This window comes from Plectropomus leopardus, chromosome 1 (assembly GCF_026936395.1).
Source record: "Plectropomus leopardus strain MGB_pleo_1.0 chromosome 1, ASM2693639v1, whole genome shotgun sequence".
NCBI lineage: Eukaryota > Metazoa > Chordata > Actinopteri > Perciformes > Serranidae > Plectropomus > Plectropomus leopardus.
In genome coordinates, this window is record NC_142176.1 from 32,026,849 (window position 1) to 32,045,894 (window position 19,046).

A 19,046-nucleotide genomic window follows, 5' to 3' on the forward strand; every position below is an offset into this window, starting at 1 on the left:
AACTAACCCTGATATTCGCTTCCTCACCAGATGACACAATATCAGTGAAATACACACACAATAACCCAACCTAAAAGGAAAATTCACCGGAGTGTTACACACTGTTTATTTGCTTGTGAGAATTATCTTCCTAATAACATTGTCAGAAGCAATGGGCATGGCAGAGCCACTCTACCTACTCAAAGCGGGCTCAAAGCTTTGCTTATGAGGTCTCATTCTATGACATCATGTTGATATCCTTTTTTTATATAAAAGTGCTGAAAACTTGTCCAGAGGTAGACAGACAAGAGGGCGATGGTGGCTGTTTTGGCTTGCAGAAGCTCCGTGCCTTTGATCTCAGGGCAGAGTTAAGCGTGCCGAGAGGCCGTGTGCACGCTGCTACTGCCCCCTGGGGGAGATGGCCGGGATAATCTGCGCTGGGAGCGGCAGATGGCTCCTGCAGCTTCAGCACCAAAGAACACTCTTTCTATCTACCAACAAGAAAACTCGTGAGGAGTAAGCACTCCCATGGGTTTCTATCATCACCATACTAATCGGATCAGCCTTTGAAAAAAAAAATGACAGCTTGTGTAACTCAGGTGGTTATATGGCCATGAGCTGGAATAAACAGCTCTGAGCTGTTACTGTCTCTGTGAGGAACATCTGTGGGAATATGTGAAGATGTCCAAAAGCTGCGTCCTTTTAAGACTCTCTGCATTATCATTAAGGTTTTAAAATGGAAAACATTAGCTGTTGTTTTTTTTTTTTTGAGTGATACGAAAGATAATGCCATTTTCTCATTTATGTCCAACAGAAGACACCTTTCTTAAAAATGCTGCCCACACTCAAAGTTTCCTCCTTGTTATGTTTTTTGTTCACTTTTTCTCCACTCCCCAGGAAAAAAGCCTGCACACAAAGGGTTCGGTGATTGAAGTCATCAGTACACCTTTTTTATCTTTTTTTTTTACATAATAGCAGGCTTTTCAAGGAGTCAAAGGAGATTCCCCATCTCCCTCTCTTTCCCACTGTCACTCCAGCTTTCACATAAACCACAAATACACACACACACACACACACACACACACACAGAGAGAGAGAAACAGAAGGGTACAAACACACAAAAACGACACAAAAATGTAGCTGTGGCAAATGGAGGTGTACAGATTGCCCACTTAGACTGTTACATTATCCTTTTTGTGTTTACTTTTCATTCCCTGCTCTCATTTTCAGCCTTTCTTCTGCACCGTCTTTGTGCCTCTGCCTCTGTCAGGTATGTGTGTGTGTGTCTATTTCCTATCCTCATTGTCCTGTCCCTTGTCATCCTTTCACCCGTCCCTCATCTCTCTGCCATCATCAAGGACCCGGTGGCCTCCTACGTAGCGCCAGTGGAGAGAAGGGTCTGTATCTCGGCAACGCACCTAGCAACCACTCCTCGTAACTATGGATTATAACCTGTTGCCAAGGGAGACAGAGATGGAGGATTGATTTTTTTTTTTTTTTTAAGGGATGAAATTCAAAGTGAATTAGATGCATGACTAAACAATGCATAAAGACAGGGCACACTAACATTTATAAACGGTGACTTTATTCATTTACAATTTCATCTGTAAGCTTAATACTTTATCTTGATATAGATTAGTCAAGATTAGATGACGAATTAGCACAGAGAACTGTTTTTAGGATTTGAAGTGCTTACTGTGGGATAAAGGGTAAGCAGTCATGGACTGTACTACCCATTAAGATTATTCATTTGATATTCATTAATTTTATTGCAATATAAAAATGCAATCAAAATTAGCTTTGCTGGCCATAAATCCATTAAATCTTAAAATCACGACTCATTTGCTTTGACAAATTGTATTAAAAGGAAACTATATATGCATTTTGCTCCTAAAATAATGTGACTCTTACGAATGCATTAACATCAGAGTACTTTATTGTTGACATAAAAGACCACTTTGTTTTTAGATTAATTGAACAATACTGCATTATTTAGAAGAGTATCAACTCTCTGATTTTTGCCTTTATTTTGCATTTCCCTCTAGATATCCCATATTTGTAGTTTGTAAATTAATATAATTAAAAGAAAAAATGTAGGAGGACAGTTCAGATTTATCCATGACATCTCAGTGATTTATTTTCTTTTAAATAAACAGTAACCCACTGGAAATTGGTATATAAGCCATCACACTACTAGAAAAAGAAAACAGAGCCCTAATAAGAAAAGGGGACACACATGCACACTCAAAAACACACTGTCACAGTCTCTTCTCTCTCTTCATTTTAGTGCTTCTCACCCATTCTCTCTATCGCCCACTCTCTGATGAGTGCTTTTACATGGCCACACAAACTTGTCATTAAACTAACCCACTATTTTCCATCACCTCTGAGCTAAATTACCACACTCTGCCTGGCATCCTGTGGACCAGCTTGTGGATATGAAAGCCCACAATTCCCCTGCTATCACCTCTCTGGGCTCTCGCAAGCGCACTAATGATAGCCTGCCACCGGAGAGCCGGGTGGAATGGAGCCGTAATGTCCTTGGAAAGTGCAGGCTGGTGCGCACGCTGTGGCAGAACGACCTGCTCTGTGTCGGGCTCGCTCTCTCTCTCCCGGTGTGGATAACCCGCATCCTTCGGCCTCCGTGTTAATGGGCAGATCTAGCTTGAACCCTGATGGCTGGATGCTTGTGATGGGTGCCTGAATCTGACAGAGGTCCCTACCATTAGCACGCCAGTGTTCAACTGATAGTACTGATGCACACATGTATAAACACACACACACACACACACACACACACACACACACACACAGACATGCCTACACTGCTGCCTCGAATCCATGCTAAACAGGTAAAGTTCAGTGGTCGTTTGCTAGCTGGAGTCATTACTGAAACACCTCAGGTACCAACAACAGTAAATGCAATGAACTATGGCTGCAAACATACACTGCACTAATATACACATCTGCCTACATGCACACACACACACACACACACACACACACACACACACACACACACACACACACACAGTAAATTCAAACAGAGAATTCTACAACACGTCGCACAGATGTTGCCCTGTCCGATTATAAACACTAAATTATTTCATGGTATTAATTATGCTTTGCTGTATATAGTGTATTAGGCTACATTATACTATATTTATAATGTCATACATTGCTCAAAGTAAATAACTAAAATAATCTTTCCATCATACCTTTCCAAATGTATGCTGTTAAATTAGTTTTTCCCAGTATCACTTCCATCAACATATTGATTTTTAAGTGTTTTTTAAATCTATTTAAATGTGTTTTACTCTTTATTCTTTGTCTTATCATGTTGAAGCAGTTTTACTCAGGCAATACTTCTATTAGTTTTTGTATAATTGTTACAACATTGTACCAAATTATATCATATTTTACTGGTCAATACTACTGTACCATACTGTTCTTTACAAAAGGGGTGAACGGTATAAAAAAAAGAACAAACACTGTTTTAATAGCATGACAATATCAATGCTTTGTCTAAGTTTTTATAGTTACCGTAGATGTTATAGTATGTTATAGTACATATCTTACTGGAACACAATCGTATAGTTAAAAAAAAAAAGAAAAAAGATTTGTTTGATTTGCTATTTGGAAATAAAGGGTGTCAAATTTTAGCAAAAGTTAATTTACCCATTATTGTACGTGAAGCACAAAAGATATCAGTCTCACTATTACCACCCAGCCCTTAATAAACAACTGTAAAATATGTGTTCCTACACTATATACTATGATATTTTATTCAACAAATATATGATTCTATATTTGTCGTCTCCACGTCAACGTCTCCACAAACATCATAACTGAGTATCATCTGTCTATGGGAGATTGAAGGGGAATATCAATCAGAGAAACCATGAGCAAGTCGGAGTGCAGTGTCTTTCTCAAGGACACATGGACAGGAGTGGAGACGTGACCCCAGACTAACAGGACAAACTCCTCTGCTCCTGCTGTACCTCCACTGAGTTACAGTTTGTGGTTTACAAGGAACAACCTTACTGTTTCGGATTCTGGATGAAGGGGGTTTTCTTTTCTTTTTTGGAGTTTAAATATATAATCGTTTGTCACTTGTAAATTTAATTGTAATTTCATACAAAAGCAAACTATTCTTCAAGGACTGAGGATAAGTTTGTCTCTTTTTCTAACCTTGAAATAACCAAACAAAACCTAATTGCTTTTTTGGTTTTTTTTTAATCAAAATAATTCCAAGCCTGGTTGGTAGAAGACTTTTCTAAAACGTCTGTCCAGAAACAAACATTATTTAAAGTGTTTTTTTTTTTTTTCATTTCTGAAACAAAGAGAATGTTCACTCTCCGATCTGTTAAACTGTTACAGAAGATAGCACAGAGTTTAAACTGTGACAATATTTAAATTGGGATGAAAAAAGTGTAAGAAAATATTTACAAAAAAGAAATAGAAACAGTATTTGTTGTTGTTTTCAATGGGGAAAAAACAAGAACAGAAGACACATTTTTGGCCCCTGCGTTTCAGAAGCCACAGGTCTGATTTCACAGAAGAAAATTCAGTCTCAGTGAGTTACCACCACCTTGTGGTTGCTTAACAGTACAAGGTGACATAACATCTACTGTTTTTGAAAAAAATAAAATAAAACACGAATAGTACCATTTGTGTGTATAAAACAAACAAGTGATATGATTTGCCCATTAAACATATGCACTTCTTTTTTTTTCTTTCTTTTAAGATTAAAGTAGGAAATTACAGGACAAGTTAAAGTATCTCTGAGCTCATTATTAGCATGATATCTAATGTGCTGACTTTATATCAGAAACTACTACACCACATGATAGTCAATGCACTCTATAAAACGTCATGTAGTGTAGTGTTATTTAGTATGCATTAATTGTAAAATTCTGGACACAATTTCCAGAAATACTTTTTTTGCTTTTAGGCAATAATTTGACTGCTTTAATATCCCTTTGTTATTAAATGTATTTGTTTCAAGCAGATAAAAACTGGACTGTTTTCTAATTTAAGTGTGAATCAGCACCAACAAATACATTATACTGAGCATCTATTTCCAGGATGTAATATGGCCTTCCACCACTCGAGGGCAGTAAGAGTCTGCAACAGATACAGAGTGGACACAGTACAGCCCTCCTGGGAACAAAGGATTAGTTGGTGGTCCAGCGCAATCAAAAGACTGTTGTATGTAAATCGTGTAAATCCACTATGGGAGAGGAGGGTTATGCCAGTCTGATTTCATGCCCAGTCAACCCATTGGAAAAGGACCTCAGGCCAGCAGACCCATGGCTGAATAGTTAAGGGGAAAAGGGTATTGTATAAAGTCAGCCACCGACGCAAAAATCACTTTCCCCTGCAATGTTTTGTTTTTACAGTTTTCATTTGGGGATATTTTTTGGCTTTGGTTCCATGTCTGTCCATGCCCAGCACTATGCTGAAACGAAACAGTGAGTGATGCTTAAATATTACACAACAAACAAGTTGACAGGTAAAAGTTGTAGTTAGTAAAGAGACTCTAAGAGAGCGTGTAGTGATTACTGGTTAGATGTTGGCCCTGGCTCCAACAACCTTTTCTGGTAAAAATGTCAAATTATGATGCAAGGGAACACATTGCCATTCCAGTCAGACGATCAGTCACCTGGGGACAATGGGAGCTTTGCGGCGTGGGTGAGTGAGCAGGTAAATAATTTGGGAGAGGAGATAGGGACACAATTAAACTGACACATGTAAATGTTGGCTAAATGGGACGTGTGGAGGAGAGGGAGCCTTCTCAGGCAGCTAATTGATCAATTAAGTAAACAGAGGCCACTCCTGGAGGGGTAGCATGGCGGGACTGGAGAATGGGTGGGAGATAAGGCAAGATGTTAATGACTCATCGGTGGCTATAATATGAGTCTGGAGATGATAATCCAGCAGCGGCTGTGGTGAGACAAAAGCAGCTGGTGGTCAGTGTAATATTTTTGAAAAACCTCATGAGATACTTATCTGCATGCATGTGTATGTCTCAGAATACTATGTGTGCACTCAGTTTGACACAAAAAACAAGAGTGTAGATTTAGGAAGCTTTACAATTGTGATTTTATAGTGCAGTTTTCATATCTTTTAGCACAATGTAGTTTTTCTGCTACTTTAGCTTTAGCGCACTTTCTGCAGAAACATAATGTCGCTCATTCACACTAACAAAGGGACATGTTTGTGGAGATACACACACTCCAGCCCTTTGCAAAAGCTTGCTGGCTGCGCGAGGGGAGTTCTTCACACACCAGATCCCAGTGCATGAAAGTCCGTAATTGGTCTAAAATATCACAATTTGTTTCTGCTGCCTTGTGGGAAAGTGTTTCCAATTCTGCTCCCTGCATCTCTGCTGCCATGGAGTTTTAAGTACACCAACAATGCAAAGCCTCAGTGAGCAAGTGCCGGTGAGTAGTCACAACAACAGAAGCACCTAACAATATACGGTAATCCGGCAAGACCACAAGCCTCATATATTACCATACAGCTGACACAGAAAAAAAATTATTAGCCTCACAAAGGTACGATTTATTGCAGGGCTATTATGTTGGATAAGATCATACAGGTGTTGTGTATTGTGTCTTATTTATATGCAGTTCAGAGCTTGATTACATGCAAGTCTGGCCTCTTTATAATTACGCCACCACCTTTGGATTGGACCTCAATGTCATACTGTAAGCTCTGTGTCAGGATGAGTTGAGTGTTCTCAGTTTTAATGTGAATGCCTGTCTACTTATGCCCTTTGCTGCTGTGTGAAGAACTTTGTCAGACCTTTTAGCTGAAAGTGCTGTACAAATAAAATTGACTTGATCAGACTTTAATGTAAATGTGGATAACAGGCAGTCCTGTTCCAATTTTAAGATTAAACGCCTTTGACTTTGGCTTACTTCGATCATATCTTGCCACATAATGGGGCCCTGCAAAAGTGCATTATCCCCACGCTTGGGAGGAGGGTAATACATTGACAAGAGACACGCTCTGATGTTCCAAATGTGCGGAGTAAGTGGCGCTGAACGAGACAGGCTCCAGTGCTGACAACCAGGTGGACAGGTCCCCACCCTCATTCCCTCCGTCTTTCATTTGAATAATGCATGCTAATTACCTACTTGCCGAGAGCAGAACTGTCACCCTACAGGCCCCAATAGACATTTCCATGCACATACAAGCACAAATACAGACACGCACACCAGCATGCACGCTCACTAGCACACGCACACACGTATGGTGGCTGTCAACCACAGCAGTTCTACTCACCTCCTAAACACTGGCACATTTACAATAGAAACTTCAGAGGACCTACTTGATAAACTTGAGGGAATTCCTTTAACAAAAGCTCCTGTCAAGACAGTATGTAGGCTAATGATAGACTACATCCAGCACTCTGCAGGAAGAGCTGGGCATGGCACTTCTTAAGCTTTTATTAAAACAGATTGACAACAAGGGTGATAAAAGAGTTCGTTGAAGTAAAAGTGCTGTTACTTTGAGGAATCTTATTGATGTTAACAGTAATTTCATGATGTAAAACTAGAAAAAAGCACTTAGTAGAGTGCAGATAGAGTGCCAGGTGGCTGCATGATCTAATCACTGCCACTCCAGGCAATTCTTGTAATTTCGGCAGATGCACCGCCGCACATTTCAGGGTCTGTGGACGTTTTGGTCTTTGAAATTTTCTTTCAGAGACAGAAATAAAAAATTAAAAAATTACTTGATTTCCATTTCAAAATTCAAAAATGAAAAACGAAAAAAGCTAATCTTAGTTTTTGTGGTCAGAAATATGATATACAGATTAGAAATGCCACTTGTTTTGTTCTATTAAAAAAATAAAATGCTAAGAAAATAAAGAGAAAAAAAAAGTTGTTTTTTTCATCTTCTGAAACCAGAAGTTTAACAATAATAATAATAATAATAATAATAATAATAACAATAAACCCAGTTCAATGCTTTGGCACCAATATCAAATTAGTATAGTTAACAAGAGAAGCGAACAATTTTTACCAAGGACAACTTCCAGTTTGGGGTTTTTCCAAGGACAAAAGAAAATTAAGCATCATTTCTATTCTGTATATTCCATTTCTGACCCAGAAAACTAAAAATAGCTTTTATTTCTCATTCATTTTATTTTATTACTTCTGAGGACAAATATATTTTTAATGACTAAAACAGCCACAAATCTTTGATCTATGCAATTCGTAACTTGACTATGAACAATATAATAAACGATAATAATAACTATTTTTGAGGTTACAGCACAACAAAGTAGCAAATAACAACATTAACCACAACCAAAAAAGACAAAAAACATTTAGCTACACAGCCTACTTGCTTTTTACTTATGGTAGAAGCTCAAATATCTAGGAAAAATGACCAAATCAATAGGATCTACAAGTCTACAAAATTGGGCAAGCAAAAGACTCTTTGAGAGACATAAACACACAAAAAAACTCCACTTCTGGAATGTTTCTGGTGAATGACCCTGTGCAATGGACAGAAAAAAACCTGGTCACAGCTATGCCCAGTTAAATTGTCCCTCCCAGCACCCTTACAGTATCAACAGCAGTGAAGATAACCAAAACTGGGACTATTTCATCTTACTGGGTATGGAATGAAACTGCAGATGCTCCAGTTCAAGACAAAACCAAACATTTCTATGGATGTCAGTGTTTTGAGTCACAACGAAGGCCAAAATATGTCCTGTAACCGACAGTAAGGCTTACTGTTTTTAGCCAAACCGATTACTGGAAAAACTTGCTGCCCCTACCGATCAGTTAGGAGAAGTGAGGAGTCAGCAGTTCATGACAGTACTCAACGGTCAGTAAAACAGGTTTTTCAACAATTGTGAATTACTGAAACCACAAGAGGTACTTCAGTCATACATGTTTATGCAAAATATTAAGTTGATTGGTCTAGTAGTTTGCAAAATTAGTTGCACACATACACATAAACACTAACACAAACACACTAACATACACACTAAGGCTGGCTGTGACTTTCTGTTTGGCCAATATGCTCTTGTCTGACCAATTTTTCATTGGCTGGACAGTAAAAAGACAGCCTTTAATAAGGCCATGTCTCCATCACAGCACCTCTTTTCCCAGCAGAAAACATCAGTTGTTGTTGTTCAGCACTTGTATTTGTCCTCCGTGATGGTTGGTCTATGCAGTGTTTGTCCCACACCGTCTGCGCTGTGATTGGACGGCTGGTGGCAGTTAAGAGTGTAGCGGTGCCAACTTGTTAAATATGTTTTCAACTCCCATTTTTAATCATAAAACAGTAAAACAATAATCACAGAGGGCATTCAGTGTCAGATTATCGTTACTGATTTCTCTAAGTGTCCAAAAAGACAATGCAGTTCAAGGCTGGATTAAAAAGCTTCTGACAGGGATACAATCACACCAGAACCCTTATTGGAGCAGCAGGATGGCTAACATTAGTTACTAGTAGTTGCTAAAAATAGTAAGTCTATGTCTTGCATGCAGCGTCAGTAATGTTCAACGTCATCAACCTCAAAGTTAAGTTTCATTGTGTTATATTAGACTTTTCTCATCAGTCCTATTCAATGCTTAGAGGTGAGACAAACTTGCACATGCAGCTCAGGTGGAAAAAGCTTTCTAGTACACTGTTAATATTCAGATATGAAAATGGAGATCACATTTATTTTTCATTCAAGGCACTTCACTTTCCTGAACACAGAGTTTACTTGCCCTGGGCAAGTGGTAATGTCAAACCCTGTAACAGGAAAAAAGAAAAAAAAAATGGTGGACACAACACCACCAGGTACAAGTGCACCCAATGTGCTGTGGTGATTTAGTCAACCTTTAGATTACATCCAGATGTTTTCCCCTATCGAAGAGTAGGTAAAATTTTAGTCCACCAAGATTTTCTGTGGTTGATTACAGCCCTGACACACACACGCACACATGCACACACGCACACGCACACACACACACGTACGCAGGCACGCACACAAACAAACACACGCACACACACGTGCAACCAAATGCATGATCTTCTCCAGGCTTATGCCTGGCTGAGATAAAAAATACTCAACTGTAGAAAGTGGCTCATGTCCAACGTCTGTGTGTATAATTTTAACATTTCTGTGCTTGGCAACTCCTTGTAAAAGTATCCAAAAAAAGTGCTGCTTCTAGGAATGTCAAAATTCCTGTGCAAGCATCAGTGGACTACAGAACTGGCACCTTTTCCCCCTTATTCTGATATGGGTTAACTTAAAATATACCCTTAAAAAAACACTATTGAAAAAAGGACAAGTAAAAACATTTTTTTTTTTTTAATTCTACAGTTACAAAAAAAATGTATCGTTATTCAGAGGCATACATATTACACACACATTCATAATCTGCACTTTCACACATCCAGAATCCATTCACAATACACACATAGAGACACCCACAAATGACATTTATGCAGACTCTGGCTCTCTCCCACACGTGCACTTGATTACACACGCCTCTTTGTAACATAGCCGTAGCAACGGACTAATGCTCATACCTCTGCTGAGTCGCACACCGTTTACAGTATATCGTGGTAGCTCAGAGGTTTTTCATACCATTCATTTGAGGCTTGGTTACACAGAAAAATCCTCAGTTGGCTAAACCTGCAATTCCACTGATGAGCTTCCTGGCTGCATACCCGATATGGAGGTGAATCTGGCAAACTGTGTGTGGGTGTGTTTTTATGAATTCACTGTGTGTACGTGTGCCTGTGCGTGTTCTCGTGTGCGAGTGCGTGTGCCTGCGCTTGACGACAAATCGCCGAACAAAGCTGCCAGGGCTTGATTCTCCAACTTCCATTCCCACAACAAAAACTGTGGCAACCTGGGGCTAATTTGACCCTCCTGTCTGTCTGCCTGTGAAAGGGCCGCCATTGGTATGCAAGGCATGGTGTGTCCTCAACAATAATTCGGGGATAAAATCAATGATGCTGCCAGTGAACGGCCCATGGTTTTTACTGTCTCCATCAGTGACTTTTGGGTGGGTGTGTGTGGCTCTGACACGCAGGTTTGACAGATCTTCAACAGCTGTGTTGGTGGAGGGCCATGTGTGAGTGGGGATGAGGATGTTGACAAGGCTGTCCATTAAAGCTGCGAGTGACACATGAGCAGCAGTAAAGCTGGTCTGTCCCATCGCCGTCATTGCTGTCACCAGTTTGCCGCTGCGGAGGGTTCAGCCCCACATTAATGGATTCCTACTTGACGGATTCCACTTGATCACATCTCAGTTGAATCTCCATTAAGATGTCAACGCAGTGTTTAATGTATTTGAGATTTTTCCCCTCGTCCTGCTAAACTGTTATTTATGACACTTATTAGGAAGCGTAACCTGGCCATCAATTAATGTCCTGCAGGCATGCTAAGCAATTGGGTCCATTGGCGTCCGACCAAATGTACTGGAACGTCCATTAATACTGCAATCCACACACAAGTGCTCACATTCAAATGGGCACATTCAGAGACACACAAATGCACTTCTTTGGGCAAAGCTTCGCATGCATGCACTTTTGCAATTTTCTCAAGTTGCACTTTGATTAAGGCTCTAATGTATCATGGAGAACAGTCAAATTTTCCTTGTGCTTATACTGCATCATGAGGGTGAGACACAATTTTAATGTGTTTTCCAGTTATAATTTAACAATTTTTTTAGTCAGTGCTGATAAAAAAATGCTGACATACAGGGTAATGTAATACATATCTGTAGTTTAATCGTTTTCTTTGAATTGGAATTTGCATATACTTTAAAATATTGATTTCCATATCACTGTTCATAAATGGTTTATTTCCAAATTACTTAGAAGTATTAGAATTGCACATTATTATTAACGACTGTTTATATAAATAGCGTTATTTTACATCATGATCTAGCCAGCTATTAAGAAAAAATATGTATATCTGTAACACTGACTGGATTCACATGCTGTGAGAAGAGTAAAAGGTCAGCTGATGAGATTGAATGCAGTGAAATGTCAAAAATATGGTGTGCAGCTCCACTTATTGCAAAAGAGGTTAATACACCAACAATGAAATGCCTGGTAGCACCAATGACATTTTAAGAGCATTTAATACTGTATACTTTCAGACTTAACCATTTCAAGGTCCAGTATGTTGAATTTAGAGGCATCTAATAGCAGAAATTGCATATGATATTAATAACAATGTTTTCATTTAAAATCACATGAAAATAATAATTCTTGTGTTTTCATTACTTAAGAATGAGTTGTTTAAATCTGCATACAAAGCAGGTCCTCTTTAACAGAGTCCACCATGTTGCTTCTTCAGTAGCCCAAATTTGACAAACATAACACTAGCTCTAGATAGGGCTATTCTCATTTTACATTTGCCAACTTAATTCATCTGCACTCTTTGCATACAGGAGAAATTTCTGTTTCAGTTCTGCAACCTCACCAATAGATGCCACTTAATCTGAAACACTGGACCTTTAATATTTTTTTCCAGTATTTCTGGTGCAAAATTATAAAAGGGTAGTTCAAATACTTAATGCATTACTGTATTTATATTTACCTGAAGACCTCTGATTGTCTTTATTGTTGCCATATTTATCATAATCATTTTGTGGGTTACATGAATCCATTAAGGCAAATCAAAACACAGTGTATTCTGTTGACTAACATTAGTGCATCTGTGGCTTTATTATCATTATTATTATTTTTATCTCTGGTGGTCCAAGCAGCAAAGAGCTCATGAAATAGCTGCTGAATTTGCTCAGTTGATACGGCAACTGTACCTTACCCATCATTTATACAAAAGAAGGGCCAGCCAAAACAGAAGATGGAAAAATGAAGGTGGAAAGTATTGCTGTGATCAAGTGTTGAATTTGGAAATTCCAGACAAAATGAGGTTTGGCTGTGCTTCACATGAATCTGAAGCGATTTGCAAATTCAGCAGTTTCAATTTGTAAACGAGGATGAAAAAAATAGTTAGAACTCGTTCCCTGCCCTGTAATCCAGTTGTTTCTGCTTGCAAACAAAACCAAAAAAAACTGGTTATGAAGGGACGTGGGAGGTTGTGAGAAATGATTCCCTCTAAATCCACTTTGTTACTGTAAATGGAGTTACTTACTAGCGTGTGTGCTAGAGACCACAGTACCTGTTGTTGTTTGCCATTTTTTCTCAAGCAGACAGCAGCAAGGAACAAGTTATAAAGGTAACACAACCATAGCTCACACAGGACAGCCCATTACTCATTGATGTGTGCTTGTGTTATTAGCTAAATTCAACTCCCTGTAAGATGGAAGGACAGGAGTAAACATGTGCTGTGTGTTGAGCAAATTGCGATTGGGTGCCTGTGTGTGTATAAGAGACTGAGAGGCTGAGTCAGTGTACCTATTTACTGCCTAAGGTTTAGCTTACACCATCAAATACGTTTGGTGAAATCAAAGCTTTTCAGCCTCAACTTTGGGCAATGCACTTATTGTAAATTTACGAAATTACTTAATGGAATGAGAAACTGATAAATCTTGGAAATGGTTGTCTTTAATGTGTAATTAATCTAAAGCTAATTTATAACATACTGTGTATTTTGTTAATGCTAGCAGTGTACATGTTTAACATACAGCTCCTGATTTTTCTCAAGTATAGTTCTTGGCATTTTCTCTCTTTTGAAGGCGTAAGTCACACAGCTCAAAGCTCAGGAAGTTTTTGACAGTATTTCTCTGTAAGACAATATTTAGTTTCCTCCATTCTTTCATTCCTCACAGAAATAACAGCTTGTCTTTCCTCTGTTGTGAGATGACATTTGCCTCCCATGATGACTGCCAAGCGTTTGCAACCACTTTCACACATAAACCATGTGTTTGGTGCAGAGTAATGGACACATTCAACCTGCTGTCGTTAATCCGTGGTCACTGGCATTCACATGTGACCTTGGGTTTGCTGCTGTGGTTCAACACACGACGACCATATAGATATATATTTTTTTAAGGGCTGGTAAACATGGAGGTGCAGGCAAAGTGACAGAATTTTATGGGTTTGTAATTTTCATGTTAATAATCATGATAAAATCTCTCTCTTCAATAATGGGTCTAGACTGAGAAGGCGAGAATGTTTGAGAACAAGGATGTAACAGTATATCATACCATATACTGCATTCTGAATGCTGTAGCCCTATCTGCAAAGAAACAAATGTTAACTAGTGAAATTCTGGAAATTTGTAACGATTTTGAGGTCGTTTGTGATGGATAGCATGACAATGTATGGCAGAATTGGTTCTGTTTGTTTAACCCACATTTAAACTAACCACTAGCAGTGCTGTGTGTAGCGTTTCTGTCGTGTGGAGAGTGGAGCTGCAAATGACTGTGCACATCATATCTGGGGGATAATGTCAGTATATCCAAATAAAATACAGACATGGCTTTTCCTGTGCGAATGCACCGCACAAAACACAGATGAGTGTGTGGGTGTGTGTGTGTGTGTGTGTGTGTGTGTGTGTGTGTGTGTGTGTGTGTGTGTGTGTGTGTGGGGGGGGGGGGGGGGTGTAATTTCTAAATAACAAGAGGTCCTCAGGTAATTCTAGTCCTGTTGGAATAGGGATTAAGGCTGCAAAATCAAGTAAATCTGATCACCTAGCTTCCAAAGGGGGTAGGTGACTAAGCAATGTGTATCAACCAGCAACCCTGTATTATTATTATTATTATTATTTTACCATACCCTGCTGAGTAAATATCCATAGTAACTGTATAGTCATCTCGTAGTTTAGATTACATTTTGGATTGGACAACAAATGTTGGCCCATTCAGATGAACAGCAAATGTCCTAAGGTCTGTATATTTGTCTGAAAGGTTGTTTTTTTTTATTATTATTTAACCATCCATCCCTTTCTGGCACTTATCTCAGGCCGGTCTTAGCGGCAATAGACTATGCAAGGTAGTCCAAATGTTCTTTTCTACAGCTACTTATTTCAGCTCCTCCTTGGCTGTCCTGAGGCATTTTCAAGACTGATATGATATATATAATCTCTACAGTGTGTCTGGGTCTGCTACCACTTGGACCTTTCCGGAAAACTTTCCAAGGAAAGTGCCTAAGGGGCATCTTGATCAAATGCCCAAACTACCTAAACTGGCTGAGGCAAAGGAAAATTTGCTCTACTCTGAGCTCCTGACATTCAGCTGTAGAAATGAACCCAGCCACCCTAAAGAGGAAACTCATTTCGGCCACTTGTGTCCACCATCTCGTTTTTTTGGACACAAACTAAAGCTCATTACCATACGAACATAGACCAACAGGAAAATTGAAAGCCTTTCCTTTAAGCTTAGCTCCTTGTTCACCACAATCATCAGTTGTAACACCTGCATTAATACGAATGCCGCACCAATCAACCTATTGATCTGGGTCTCGATTTTACCCTGACTCTTGAACAAGACCCTGATGATACTTAAATTCCTTCCCTTCGGACAGTGACTCACTCTCGACCCGGAGCAAGCAGTCTTTCGTTTTCCAGCAGAGAACACTGGCCTTAGACTTAGAGGTGCTGCCTTTTATCCCACTTCACACTGAACTAAAAACCACCTCAGGTCACAGTCTGATGAAGCAAACAGAATCACATCATCTGCAAAAAGCAAAGAATTATATGGTCCCCAAACCCTCATACCCAATCTCTCCTCCCTTCAACTGCGCCTTGAGATTCTATCCATAAAGATCACCAACTGAATCATCGACAAGGGAAAACACCCGTTGTTAATATAACGAAGTCCGGCATCAGCATCTCAGGGCAAATCTCTTACACAGCTGTTGCCTTCCTGCTGTGGATTTTTTTTATCTAACTCAGAAACCTGAGTCTTCAAACTTTGCCTTTTTGAAAGGGGACAAGCTTATTGGGTTCAGGAGTTCCTCACAGTGCTCTATAGACTGCTCAACAAAATCCCTATTCCTTTCCATAGCCCCCTTGACTTCCTCCCACACTGCTTCATTTACATTTAACTCTGGGGGATTATCTAAAAAGGACTTTGTCTTGCAAAGCTAATTATTAAGTTACTCAATTCAAAATGCACCAACACATTTCTCATGTCCGTATGCTAAATGTGAGGCTAAGCCAAACTAAATAAAATGCTTTCACGAGTGAGTATGAGAGATGCTCGTAGCCAGATTTTCCCCTTGGACAAAGACAGTCTAGTTTCCTGTCTTTGAGCTACACTGAGCTAGCTGTCTGCAGGCTGTAACCACAAATATAACAAAAAGAGTGGTACCAATCTTCTAATCTAACCCTTGGCAAAAATTGAATAAGCATGTATTCAAAATAGTCAGTTCTCCCTATTCCGTGGTTTCAATAGTACTTCATGCTTACAATGAGGTGACTAATCTAAAAATGCTACAGCATCTTGGAAAACGCTTTATTTTAATAGTTTTAATAGTATTTCATACTTACAATGAGATGATTGATCTAAAAATGCTACAGCATCTTGGAAAATGTTTTATTGACAGTAGGCAACAGCCTAAGTGTGTTTATGTGCAGCTCTCTGGCCTGTGGGCAGCTTTATTGCTTGATGGTACTGCTGATGTCTCCTCATTCTACCTCTCTCGTCTGTGCATGTGTGTAAAGGTGTGTGTATGTTTGTGTGTATGTGTGGACCCATGGCCTGTGGGGCAGAGGGTTCTGTCAGTCCCACGACTGAGTGATGAATGTGTGTGCAGAGAGGGGAACCGGGTGCCAACTGCATTGACTCCTCTTCTTCACTGACTGTGTGCATGCCTGTGTGTGTGTGTGTGTGTGTGTGTGTGTGTGTGTGTGTGTGTGTGTGTGTGTGTGTGTGTGAAGAGAGAAAGTGATAGAAAGTGTGAACATCATGTGCATATGTGTAGATTTTAAGTGCATGTATGGATAACTATGCACAAGGTGATGTAAGTGCATATGTATGTCTGATATAAATGGGTGCTTTTGCACGTGCATGTGTAGGATTCTGAAAGCACAGCAAGATAATACTTCTCTCTTTCTCATCTCCCTCATCCTCGCTCATCCTGACACCCCCCATGCCCTCTCCGTCACACTGCTGCCTCTCATCACAAACCTAATCGTCTCACCCCCTCGGCAAGTACGTGCTGTGCGAATTAAAGCGCCCCTGCCCTCTTTTTTCTCTTTCTTATTCTTCTTTGTCTTCTTCCTCCTCCTCTACCTCCTCCTCATCCTTCTCCTCCTAATAATTTTCGGCTTTTGTATGGAATGGGTGTCCGACTTTAAGTGGCCACAGCGTTTCAATAATGTGTTTACTTATCTCCATTTAGCTATTGAGCTTCTGACATTTTCAATTTATGTTTACAAATTGCAAACATTAAAATGTAAATGTGGAGGATGCCTCACAGGGCTTCCGTATTCACTGAAAAGGGGTCATGAAATAGGACAACAACCCAGTAATGGCACAGTTTGTTCCGAACATTTGTGTGCATCAGCGGTTGTTGTGTAGCACTTTTCTGCTGCTAATGGGTCCAGATATGCATACTGAAAATTGCACCCACAGTGGGTACAAAGGTTTTAGTTTGTGTTTTAACTGGTTGATTAGCAATAGGGATTCCTCCCCCACAAATTATATATATATATTATGCATATTGTACAAATTGTTATCAAAAATTGTCTTCTCAGAGTGTGTATCTTCTATCTGTATTTCAGCAGTAACCACTTTCTAACATTAGGGGTCACTTTGTTGCAGCAGCCAATCTTTCATTGCTCGAACGCAATCCTTCAAGAGTGCAAAATGAGGAAGACTCTTCACGCTCATGTTAAATCACATTTACTAAGTTCTATCTCAACTGCTAGAACAGACAAATTGCTGCAAAGAGTGAGAGAAACTAAAAGACACGCAAGCGCTACTGCATCAAGTTTGAAACTGAACAAGCACTACTTCATCCAGCTGAGCAGGGACACAACATAATGCAAAGAGAAAGAGTGTATCATGAAGCAGCTACCAGCTCCTCTCAGTCTTTTCAATTGAGCAAGACGCCCTAATTCATTTTCTCCTCCAAGCCACAGTTGGTTGCAGTTGAAAACACAACAGACAGAGTGACTTAATGCTCATGAAAGGGAAAGAAAAAAGGCAAAGTCTATATTCAGGAGTTCAAACTGCGTTTGGTGCAAGCGTAGCTCTGTAGACTGTAACAGAGACTGCCTGTGGCTGGGGAGAGGAGTAAGGCAGGAGTAATCTATAACTGAGAGGCTAGTAATGAGAAAGATGTGCCAGCCGTCTGCTCACTGTGATAAGATGAGGAAGTTCCCTCAGGGCCTAAAGCATCTCTGACCCAAACAACAACAAAGACAACAAACGGGTTACTGCCCAAACCACTCTGATTTTTTTCCCTTTTCCATCCATCGTTTCTATTCCTTTCTGCCTTTGTTTCCCTCTCCTTCCCCTTCCTCTTTTCCTCCTCTTTCCATCTCTCACAACCCCTTTGTCTACAGCTTTTCTGCCACTACTCCTCTACTGTCTCCTTCTCCTTTTATCAGTCTTTTTTCAATGTCCCTCTCTTTCTCTATTCTTCTCTCACTCTCCATCCGTGCCTAAATCCAACTCCATACAAAGCCCCGCTGCCATGTAATCGGTTTCATCAGCGTTTTTTATTAGCTAAAGAAGAATACATGGTAATTAAGGGGAGTGCGGCCAAGCGTGACGGGGAGAGGCTTCACCCGGCCGCTGATGTGGAACAAGAAGGAAAGAAAGAAAAAGAGGAGACGGAGGGGAGAGAATAGGGTGTGCAGGGGCAAGGACGGAAGAAAAGAAAAAAAGAAAAGGCAGACGGCAGAGAAAGGGCAAGAAGGAAAACGGGAGAACACGGAGAGAGAGAGATAAGGAAGGTTTGAATGGCGACAGGAAATGAAAGGCTGGAGCGTGAGGGTCACAATGATTTTGGTCGCGCTCTCCAGTGTTGTGTGGAAGCGCACGCGGTCGGAATGGAAATGAGACTAATGTCCTGTTAATGTGGTCCGAGTCACACTGCACCAATACGAGGACCTCGGCTGCCATCAGCTGCCTAATCCCCTGTGTCCACTTAAATGGCCCATTCAGGACAAGTGC

General features: G+C 40.0%; 1 long non-coding RNA gene across 3 annotated transcripts in view; it reads right to left on the bottom strand.

Moving 5' to 3' along the window:
- Window positions 1-19,046, bottom strand: part of LOC148190448 (uncharacterized) — a 108,565-nt gene that overhangs the window by 53,414 nt on the left and 36,105 nt on the right. Inside the window, exon 4 of one of the 3 annotated variants that reach the window (XR_015777008.1) lies at window positions 2,147-2,685. The exons of the other annotated variants lie outside the window; for them this stretch is intronic. This is a non-coding gene — a long non-coding RNA (uncharacterized LOC148190448). Of the gene's footprint in view, window positions 1-2,146; window positions 2,686-19,046 lie in introns of those variants that run through there. 3 annotated transcript variants of the gene reach the window in all.